Here is an 11,815-nt window from a genome sequence, read left to right as displayed (position 1 = left end):
ACCATCTGCAAGCTCCAGCATGAGACCACACCCATCTCCATTTGCAGCCTTAACTGTCTCTCACTGAGGCACTCACTCTACTGCACTTTGTCTGGTAACTTCCTGATCTGTCATCCCAACATTTAAGGGGGCAGCGGCAGCAGGGTCACAAGCCTGGGGCAGCCTGAGACCTTTGACAACAGGACTGTTCCTGTCATGACTTGATTCAGACCTTGAGCACCCAAAGATTACTTCAGGACTCTCAGTAGGGTCTTTGTCCATCTGACTAACTCCATGGCAGGGCAGGTAGGGGATCTGACACATAACTACCTGGCCATAGCCCTGTCTGTGGTAAGGTGTGCGGTTTGATGTTGTGCAGGTAACTGTGGCTTCTGAGTTCGTGAGGGTGACAGGAAGCTATGCCCTGTCCTGGAGGCAGAATTTCCCAGTGATTCTTCCACCGTGCAGCTCTTCCGATCTGCCCATCTCCTCTTCCAAGATGTCTCCTGAGCCTCGGCAGGGTCATAACAATGTCCTGTCTAAGGCTGCTCGTTGGGTCTTTCATTCTCAATACTTTGACTAAGAAGTTCTGCACTGGCTGCTGCCTCCTGAAAGAAGAATCCTCTCTGGAATGTTATCAGTGGCAACAATCTATATCAATACCTAGAAGACGGTTTGACATGATCGTCTAGGAAAATAACAACAGCCTATCCTAAAACCTGTGGCCTTCCAGTCATGGGCTTTTATAAGTCATGAAGGTGCCTTCTGTGGAGCAGGCCTCAACCCACTCAGAAACTGGTTATTGCTCCGTAATGTTTGTGCACCTCTTGGCACCTCTTGCCTCGCAGGCCTGTGTTGTTATATGGAAGGTCGACCATCAGGTAAGACCACTGATGTCTTTTCCCCCTCAGTAGTCTTCTTAGCACCCTCAGGCCCTGTGTAATGTGACCAGCAGAGAGAAAGGCTCTAAGGAAGCTTTGTATCTTAACTTGGGTTTCCATTGCTCTGAAGAGACACCGTGGCCAAGGCAACTCTTATAAAGGACAATATTTAACTGGGGCTGGCTTACTGATTCTGAGGTTCAGTGTATTATAATCATGAAATGGCACTTGGCAGCATCTGGGCAGGCATGGTGCTAGAGCAACTGAGAGTTCTACATCTTCTTCCCAAGGCAAACAGACAACTGGTTCCCACATGGCTCAAAGAAGGGTCTCAAAGGTCACTCCCACAACAACACACATCCCCCAACAAGGCCACACCTCCTAATAGTGCCACTCCCTGGGCCAGGCATATACAAATCACCACTGTTTGAAATTGATTTTTTTTCTATGTTCTGTAGCCAAAGTGACCACACACCTCAGCAACAGGGTCTTAGCATGCAGTCTCAGCATGGAGGCCCACCAAGGCCAATGCAGTAGCCGGGGTTGGAGACCTCTGGGGCGACTCTAAGAACTCCCATACTTTGCAATTTTAGACAATAACCCATGTAGTCTGAGACTGTCACTGTCCACCCACTAAGAGTAATTCTGTTAAAATCATTTTTGAAGGCGTGTTTTGCAATTAGCTTCCTATCTTAGTGGGTTTCCATTGGGCATTTGTTTGCGCCTTTAGCGCTTTAACCTGCGCACTCTCCGCTCTCAGGAAATCCTGCATCATCCCCACTTGACCCTCAGCCCTCCTCATTTCCTCCCATGTGTGTTCTGTCAGCCCTCTAACTATATTTCAACCGGCTGTGACGGAGCAGACTTCCACGGTGCTTAGCTGCCCATCCCCCAGCACCCTGAAGCTTTGTACCCATCCACTTTCTCCTTCCATTCACCTATAATTTACCACCCTCATGTGCCCCAAGTTAAACACACAAAAGTCTTAACCCTGGGACCCACAAAGGAGAGAGAGCATGACTTTGTCTCCCTTGCTCCATGCAGGTTTTTCCAGCTCTTGCCATCCCTGCATTTCATTATTTTCTTTTTCTTCAGAGCTGATCAGGGCTCCATTCAGCATATGAGGCACATTTTTCTTAGCCACCCATCTGTTGATGGACATCTCGGTTGGTTCCATTTCCTGGTATTCCGAGTAGAGCAGCACTGAACCTGGATCTGCAAGTGTCTCTGTAGTAGGATGTAATGTCCACTGGACCTGTGCCCAGAAGTGGTATAGCTGGGTCATGTGGCAGTCCTGACTGTAGTGCTCTGAGACACCTCCGGGCTGATATACAATGTGGCTGCACTATCTACATCCCCGCCCCCAATAGTGTCACAGCACACCAGCAACTGTTGTCAGTAGCGTTCTGAGAGCCGCCCTTCTGACTGCAGAGACATGGAATGTTAATGTAGTCTCACCTCACTGACCTTTTTCTTACTCTGTGACAGAAAGTTTTTTCCAAGTGTTCACTTCTAGAATAATGTCTGGAAACCACTCCCTGCTAATCTTCCGGACTCAGGAAAAAGTCTCAGGTCTTGGGACAGGAATCAAGTCCCACAGGAACTCCTTGAGCCCTCTTTCGTATGAGCGTGGAAAGATCTAGAAACAAGAGGCCAGCTGACACAGGCGTCTGTGCTACTCACTTGACCTGCGCAAATGTCCGGTGACTAGTGTGGCTGGAAAGCCAACCGCTCTGGACCAGAAGTTTCTTCCATGGCTTTGCAGTCCTGCCGGAGGAAGTGTTTTAAGAGCAAAATGGGTCTTGTTTATGAATGGTGAGAGAGGGGGAGAAGAAAAGAGAGGGGAGGAAGAACTGAACACGCCAGAGAAGCCTAAGGGAAGACTCAACTAAGTCAGCGGGGTCTCCCAAATGAATTGACCCGCCCACAGTTTCCGCTTCGCAAGTCAACCTCTTGGGATACAGCGCCCCCTAGTGGAGACCTAGGTCTACGGCTGGAAAAAAAAGTAAAAGGTGATGGGAAACCCGAAGCAATCTAACCATTCTTGGAGCTGAGACATATGCTGAAAGAACTCTTAACACCACCTGCTTCTTTACCGGCGCTCCAACCTAGGAAATGTGGTGTCTGGTGACAACATTTATAGAATAAAAAATAAATAATTAAAATAAGTAAATAAAAACCAAAACAGCTTTTAAAAGTGAGAGCAGGGAAGGGGGGGAGGGTGTCAATTGGCCACTGAGTGTGCCAGTTGGATCATGGTGACATCATCCTAGGCCAGGCTCTCTGGGGGTCAGGCTCTCAGCATTGCCAGCCCAGAAACCTCATCACCCGAGATAAGCAGAGGAAATAATTCCACCAGCCGTGCCCAGGAGTCTAAACGGCAAAACCACAAGCCAAGCCAACAATTCAGAGGCTTGTTCACACCAATGCTCTCTCTCCCCTGAGGGCAAATCTAATGGGCAGGCAAGTCACCATATCAGACTGGTCTGTCACCCTGAAATTAGAGCAAAGAAAACTGGCAGAGTACCTTAAAAGAGGCTAGGTTGGCCCACGGTGACAATAATCCTGTCCAGAAGGACAGCTGTAGGCCAGAGCGTTTTCCTCCTGCAGCCTACCCCACCCCACTCCCAGACTCTCCTGCACCGGGGTCATGCTACATTCCCTTAGCTTCCTTCTGCATTCTTGGCCATATGTGTTAGGGGCGTCATATCAGCTGATGTATGCTGCCTGGGTGATCCAGTGTCTGAGAGATCTCAGGGGTCCAGGTTGAGACTGCTGGTCCTCTTACAGGGTCACCCTCCTTCTCAGCTTCCTCTGGCTTTTTCCTAATTCAACCACGGGGGTCAGCAGCTTCTGTTAGTTGGGTGCAAATATCTGCATCTGACTCTTTATGGTGCTTGTTGCTCTTTTTCCCACGGGGCAGTCATGATAGGTCCCTTTTGGTGAGCATTCCATAGCCTCAGTAATGGTACCAGCTCTTGGGGTCTCCCCTTGAGCTGGATCCCCTTTTGGGCCTTTTCCTGGACCTTCTTTTCCTCAGGCTCCTCTCCATTTCCATCCCTGCAGTTCTTTCAGAAAGGAACAATTATGGGTCAGAGTTTTAACTGTGGGATGGCAACCCCATCCCTCACTTGACGCCCTCTCTTTCTGCTGGAGGTGGGCTCTGTAAGTTCCCTCTCCCCATTGTAGGCCTTCACATCTAGAGTCTCTCGCACCCCTTCGAGTCCTGAGGGTCTCTTATCTCCCTCGTCTCTGGTACATTCTGGACGGTCCTCCCAATGTGGCTTTAAACTCACTAAATAGTATAAAATGCCAGAGACCCAGGGGAATTACAGCATGCAAGAGTGGTTTTTTGTTTTGTTTGGGGGGTTGGGGAGGGAGGGGACTGCAATTAAGCCTTAATTTTCTACACTCTTCAGTAAGTAGTTCCTGATAGACTGTGGGTGAAAGGACCCAACCCCATTACAAAGGCCATCTTCCCCAGGAATGGCAAACTTGTTTTGCTACCCCAGAACCCCTAGGAGCTGGAGAAATTCGTTCTTCTCTTGGTGCTCTCTTAGACCTCTCTGGGTTCCTTTCTTGACAGCCACACAGCCAAAATTCACTTCCATTTGGCCTAATGCCAAATAACAGACCCGAATTTGTGGAACTTGGGTTGTTTAAAAGCACATAAAACGACGTGATAATTTGCTTTAATCTGAGGTAGACTGGGAAGAGAAAACACCAGCAAGCCACAGTGACCACATACCCAGTCCCTTCATTTGTCATATGATCTGAACCAAAACTAGTTCGGTATTGTCCTACCTTCCCGACTCTGACCCCTAATTTTCTCACTGCTTCTATAATTCCTACGCTATCAGTGATGAAACCTTATGTCGTGTGAGGTTTTTAAATGGCATATAAAATATGACTTAACCCTTGAAGGAGGAAAATGAAAGTACCTCGCAGAAATATTAACAAAAGAACGGGTACCTACCTAGATAGACTGTACCTTCAGACATAGTAATGTACCTGTGAGAATTAACCACGCTATTATAATGCCTTCATCACGGGCAACAGAGATATTAACCAGTCGTTACAACGACTTCACCATTGCTCCACGACTAAAAAGGCGCCCTTGCCGTGCCATTGTTACCACAATGCCGTGACTCGGATTCGAACCGAGGTTGCTGCGGCCACAACGCAGAGTACTAACCACTATACGATCACGGCGAGCTACCGGAACGCCACACTGCAGTGTGTCGCCAGTGGAGCCCTTGAGACAAGGACGATCAATCTGCCATCCGCAGGTTGCTGTAGTTCAAGGGCCCCTAGTTGACCTTAGCAATTGGCCAGTTTTCTCAAGTTTCTGCTTGGCTTGGGAGCGCGCCACAAAGAGAGACGGCTATGTGCTTGGCGAGCCCAACGTGGTGGCGCCTGAAAACCTAAAACTCGGGACGTTAGAGGCCGGCCGGGCCCGAATGAGACCCTAACTCAAAATAATAATAATAATAATAATAAGTAGGTAAAAGAAAAAAAAATAAAAGAGAAAGAGACCCAGTCTGCCGCTGTGAACCACTAGCCCGCCAAGCGCACGACTTCTTTCTTCCGCCAGTGCACGGATCTAGCCTGGGACACCAAAGCGCCTGCGCACACTCGTAAGTCCCGCCGTTGATGATAGGCAGAAACAAATGCCAGCAGCCCAGTGACGTCAAGGGGGAGGGGCATCCAATACAGAAAAGATCAAGTGAGAAGCCCTGACCCCAGGTTCCCGGTAGCTCGCCGTGATCGTATAGTGGTTAGTACTCTGCGTTGTGGCCGCAGCAACCTCGGTTCGAATCCGAGTCACGGCATTGTGGCAACAATGGCACGGCAAGGGAGCTGTTTTGTTCCTCCGATCCGTTTTAGTGCGTAATTAACATTCTAGAAAAATGGTTCTCAAACCAGTGACTGTAGAGGGCCAATTCAGACAGCGGGAGCACAGAGCCTTCCATTTTGTTATGGGGATAGTATTTGTACAGAGACTTGCGTCAGCTAGAAAAGCCCACTTTTGTGACCGTTTCCATAAAAATACGGTTTTTCTTAGTACCCTAGATATCTTTGACTTTACACATTTCCATCAAAGCACTGGAGTAGACGCCGAAGCGATGAAAGGGGACCCCGCAGAGGGTGTAACCTTTGAGACAGCTTTTTTTTTCTTTTTTCAAGTAAAATGGGAATCTGTCAAAACAGCAATTTAATGGACGGAAGGTTGAGCACCATCATGAAAAGGCGCTGCCGGGATTCCTGTCCTAAGCGCTCCCACAGGGTCATTTTTAGGACCCGCCCGCTCCCACAGCGCTCCAGGGCCTGGCTTGGCCGTCGGCTAGCGTTCCTCTAGAACTCGTTGAGTGAATGGGCGCCAGTCGTTGGGAGCGGAAAACGACTGAAAGCCACGTGAGCAGGAAAAGCAGGCGGATGTCCCGCAGTCTGGGAGGTGAAATCGGGAAAGGCCTTTTAGATGGCGTTTATCGAGATCTCTGGTGGCTCTGCGGGGGAGAGTAGAAGCTGGCCACTTGGAACTCACTTGTCAGAAACCACGGGCACACTCTTGGCTTGGCAAACATCACTGCCCCTCGCTGGATGCCGTCCCAGGCTAGGCGCCATGTGGGCGGGAGCGCTGACAGACAAGAAAACCGGACCGAGTCCCAGTTGCCGCCCAGTGGGGTCAGAAGTGGGCGCAAAGCCGAGAGGGAGCATCAAGGAGGGAGGATTTAGCCATCCACGAGTGGGAGAGGCTGCAAGAAAGAGAGAGGTCGTGGGGGCGGAAAGCTGAAGCTGACACTCTGCCGAGTTCTCTCCATACTCGTGACTCGGTACCGAGGGTATCCGCACTCAACGCAAAGGTCCAGATGGGTCCGGGTTTGGAGTGGGGAAGCATCTACAGCCAGGAGACGCCCCTGCATGCAGGCCCGAGACCTCTGCGGAGTCCACTGGCCAGGGTCCATGCACCGGAGACAGGCTTCCCCAAGACAGTCACCTCGGGTCCCCGGATGCCCAGGAGGTCTCCGGCCAACCCCCAACACCTCTCGCTAGCGACTACTTTGCCCCAGACTAAGGAACCAAAGCGAAGCCTAGTTAGCGGCGAGGATGCAATGCGCCTGCGCAGCGCCGGCTAGGCTACGTTGGAGTCCCGCCCAATAGATGGGTCATTTAGTGACGCAGGAAGTGGGAAGGCCTATGAGTATTGAAGAGAATATTCAGAAGAGGAATATTACAGGTCCCTGGTAGCTCGCCGTGATCGTATAGTGGTTAGTACTCTGCGTTGTGGCCGCAGCAACCTCGGTTCGAATCCGAGTCACGGCATTGTGGCAACAATGGCACGGCAAAGGGTCCTTGTGTTTTTTTAGATTTTCATGTTAAAAACACGATCCGCAAGATCGACCTGCTTTGTTTTGGTGGGGTTTTTTTTTTTTTTTTGGTTTTTTGTTTTGTTTTTTCTTCTTTCCTTTCCCTTTGAAAATCGAGCTTCTCTAACGATCGCTGTATCTAAGAATTCTTTAGCGCTCTGAATACGGCTTCAGATCGAACAGTTTCTAATCCCTTCCTTCTGAAAAACCGTTGTCTAAGCCGTTCAACACGATCAAAACAGCGCCCCTGTGACCTTGTAGGGATTTCCCGCACCTCCGTTTTTATTTTTTAAAAATCGCGTCGTTCGTCTGTAATTACAGACTACATGTGCCCAAGTCTAACCGAGAGGTTCCTTCTCATTCTTCACGTCATCAAGTTATTGCCATTTTCAGTGCCATTGTCTTGGCCATGATAGTCCTAGTGTAACAAATAACTTATGGATCTATACATGTGAAGACGTTCCTCTTCTTACATAGAAGGCCGACACCTCCATCTCCCAAGAAATTATGATGTGAGAACAGAATACGAGGTAGGTGACAGATTTGCCTAAGAGTACCCACATTGAGTACCTCCATCCATCTTGAGGCCTGTCTTCCTCACATCCCCCGCCTCCTGTCCTTTGTGCCCACCTAGTGTGAGTCGGGGACACTTTAGTGTGGTAAAACAGAAGAAAGCTGATCCATTAAGACCCGAGTTCGGACACTGGAAGAGGAAACTGTCTTGGCAGTCTCCTTGAAAACCCTCCTCTCTCATCTCTTATTGCCAAGAAATAACCGAAGTGAAGAAACTAAAGTTAGGATAAGGCAAGCTCACCGCAGGCGGGGTTCAGAGTCCTTCGTGTTGCGTGGTTTCCTCTGGCTTTTGTTTTGGTTGCTTTCATTGCTTTGGGTTTTTTGTTTTTAAGGTCTTTTTATATTTTGTTTTGTATGCATTAGAATTTTGCTTACCTATATAATGCATACCCAGAAAGGCCAAAAGAACCTGGCAGATACTCTAGAACTGGAGCCCTAGGACTGAACCCAGACCCTCTGCAAGAGCAGTGGAGATCTAACTCCTAAGCCAGCTCTTCAGGAACTCACTGTGATTCTTCTGCCTCAGTCTTCCCAGTGCTGGGCACCACCATTCCTATATACTGACTAAATCTCGCTGTGATTGTGCTCCACGCCCACACGGTTCCACCTAAAGTTTTTGTTGTTTGTTTGTTGGTTTTGAGGCAGTCTCTTGTGGCTAAGGCTGGCCTTGAACTTTCTTGGCTGGCAAAGTTACCTTGGGGTTCTCCTGTCCCAACCTCAAGTACTGAGATTATGGACCTAGCTCCATAAATGAATATCTGAAAAGGGGACTTTTTGGCTTTTTGGCTTCTGCCTTACCCCAGGATCTTGCTTTGTTCCATAGCTAGGCTAGCCTCAAGCACAGTCCTCAAGCTTCTAGGGTAGTTGAGAGGACAGATAGATGTAAATTCATCTGGCTTCAGGGGATTTCTTATAGTTATTTAAATGTGTGGCAAGGTTTGCTTTGTGACTGCAAGACTTAGCTTTATGCTATGTTCTTTCAGTATAGAATCACATCATTTTCATATTAAAGATATACTCTGGGGTTCTACAAAAAGAAAATGGTATTCCCCTATTTTTCCAGTAACACAAAGTCCTTTCCTCTCTTCGCTCCCTTCCTCTTCGCCTTTAACCCCCCCCCCCATCTCCAAAGGGAAAAGAAAGTAAGAAAAGAAGTGAAAGTAAAAACTTGGAGCTTTTCTGACATCCTAAGACCTTCTCTGAGTGTGTGAATTCATTTGAATTCACTCTAGCTACTCACCTTCTGACACTTGCGCTTGACGGATATATTAGGCCAGTGTGCCAGACCTCCTGGTGTTTTAGGAGATGACAAGAACTTGGAGTTTTGTGCAAGATATCCCATAATTTTCAAAAATCAAGCCGATCTAATTTTTTAAACAGAGAGTTGACTAAAACTATGAAGGAAAAAAAAAATGGTACAAGAGAAAGAGGTTCTGTGACTAAGAATGACCTGGATTCGATCCTCAGTACCCACACAATGGTTCCCGACCAGCTGTAACAGGATCCAACACACTCTCCTGACACACACGTGACGTACAAACGTGCAAGCAGACAAAACACCCTTATGTATTTTTTTTAATTGGTACAAATGGAAATCAGCCTCAGCCTTAATGAATAACAAAGCATGTACTGGAAAAAAAGAAGAGATTGCTGAGGTCAAGTAAAAATGACACAGGCACCTCTCTAGAGAAAGTTCTCTCTTATCGGCCAAACTAGGAGAATTGGGGCATCAAAAGGAATTACGATACAATGATGAGAGCAGGCTGGGGGCTTTTATCAGGGACCCTAAGGGAGCAGCTTGTAGTCTCATTTGAGTTTCTTAAGCAACTCTTTGGATGTGGTAACTTCAAAATCCTATATATAATTACTGTTAAAAAAAAAAAAAAACAGAAACATAAAAAGCAGTGAACACAACTCTTGAGAAGCACAGCCTGGACCCACACTTGGGCATGTCCTGCTTTTTCAGCTCTTCTTTGAAGCCTACACTCATTCTTTTGGGTGTGTCTTATCTTTCTACTGGAAGCTTCTCTTTCTCTTAGCATGCAAGCATACACACACACACACACACACACACTTGCATATACACAGGATTCCACAGAAGCTAAAAGGTGGGGTCCCCTGGAGCTGGGCTTGCCTGCTGTGGTTGCCTGGACCAAAGTCAGTCCTCTGGAAGTAAGTGCTCTTAACTACTGAGTCATCTCTACAACTCCTGCCCTTTTGGTTTTGAGACAGTCTCCCAAGATGAACTGGGAGACTCTGAAAGCTAGATTCTAGGCATGCCCACGGTGTTTGACAGGGTTGTGTCTCCTGCCTCTACCTTCTAAGTGCTGGGATAAAAGTGGTATATCACCATGCCCAGTATTACAGATTGGTTTGGTTTTGTGGGACAGGGATTCAGGCAGCCCAGGCTGGCTTCAAACTCCTTAACAAGAACTCCTGATCCTGTGGCTTCAACCTCCCAATTACTTCGATTATGGTCATGTGTTATGTATTAGTTACTGTTCTGTTGATATGGAGAGACACCATGACCAAGGTAACTTATAGAAGAAAGCATTCCATTGAAGACTTGTTTTATAGTTTCAGAGAGTTAGCCCATTATCATCATGGTGGCAGGCAGGCAGGCAGCCTTGTTGCTGGAGGAATAAGTAGTTCAGAGTTTGAAATCTCAAAGACCACCCTCCTCCAACAAGGCCACACCTCCTCCAACAAGGCCACACCTCCTCCAACAAGGCCACACCTCCTCCAACAAGGCCACACCTCCTCCAACAGGGCCACATCTCCTCCAACAAGGCCACACCTCCCAATCCTTCCCAACAAACCGATGGAAACCACCCAGCGGTTTTTTTTTTTTTTTTTTTTTTTTTGAAGCAAACACCACTAGTGTGGTGGCTCACACCTACAACCTCAGTGTTTAGGAAAGCTTGAACAACAGGATCGCCATGAGTCTGAGCGTAGGCCTGATCGCAAAGTGACTACCAGGCTAGCCAGGGCCACATAGCAAGGGCTGAGAGCACGTCATTCATCACGCTTAATTTGCACAACAACTCCTATCACCCTTTCTGGGATAAGACCAGGGCGTGGTCTTGGCCCAAGACCTAGCCAGATCGGATAGCTGTAGACTCCTATCCAACGCCTTTTCTGTCCTCTCCCAATTGGTGAGTGTGGAGACCCTCTCCTACAAGCTAATTAGAATATCCTCAGGAACCTGTTGTCTCTTGTGCTAACTGTTGCATCATTAGTAAATATTTTAAACTGTACATTCTGGAATGTAAGCCTCTTATTTTCTCTATTATACCCCCGTGAAGTTAAAGTTCCCAGTGTCTTTTACAGGCCCGATAGCCAACGTGTAGTAGGGTCCAACAGCATCTTTATCATAACCTGGGAGTGCCCCAGCTTGACCTGCAAAAATGAAAATCTACAATGTAACAAGACAACCCCCATTCAGATCAAGGGTCACATTACTGTTGGGGAATACAGGACATATTGACATTAGAATTTGCGCACAGCAGAAATTTAACATACCTGAAATCTGGAATCATAGGAATAACAGATTTAATGTTTTCCCATCTCACCCTTCTCCCTCAGCTTCGAATCCACTCCCCTTTGGAGGCTCACCTGATTCTCTGCTCATACAAAAGGTGGTACATGCCAGTCAAGTCAGCCCTCTCTGGAGGCTGGGGCGGAGCAGACCAAACAGAGCTTTTACAGAGAATTCTTCGACTACTAGAGTATGAAGCCCTATCTTTAAAAATGACTATAAGCAACTATAAGAGAGTAAGGAAGCAGAGACAGTCTGCAGAGCAGGTACCACAGTGAAGTAAAGCAGACAGTTTTCCTGGAAGGGGGGGAGGGACGGAGGGATGGAGGAAGGGAGGGAGGGAGGGAGGGTTACAAAACTACTTCTGTTGAACAATCTGCTTAGTTTCTAAGACTAAAAGCCAGGCGCCTGGGCATCATCAGACTGGTGTCGGAGCCCTGAGAAGGTAAGGGGCTGGTGATAGACAACATTAGACC

Source organism: Micromys minutus, assembly GCF_963924665.1.
Source record: "Micromys minutus genome assembly, chromosome: 17".
Lineage (NCBI taxonomy): Eukaryota > Metazoa > Chordata > Mammalia > Rodentia > Muridae > Micromys > Micromys minutus.
Note: the sequence above shows the minus strand (reverse complement) of the source record.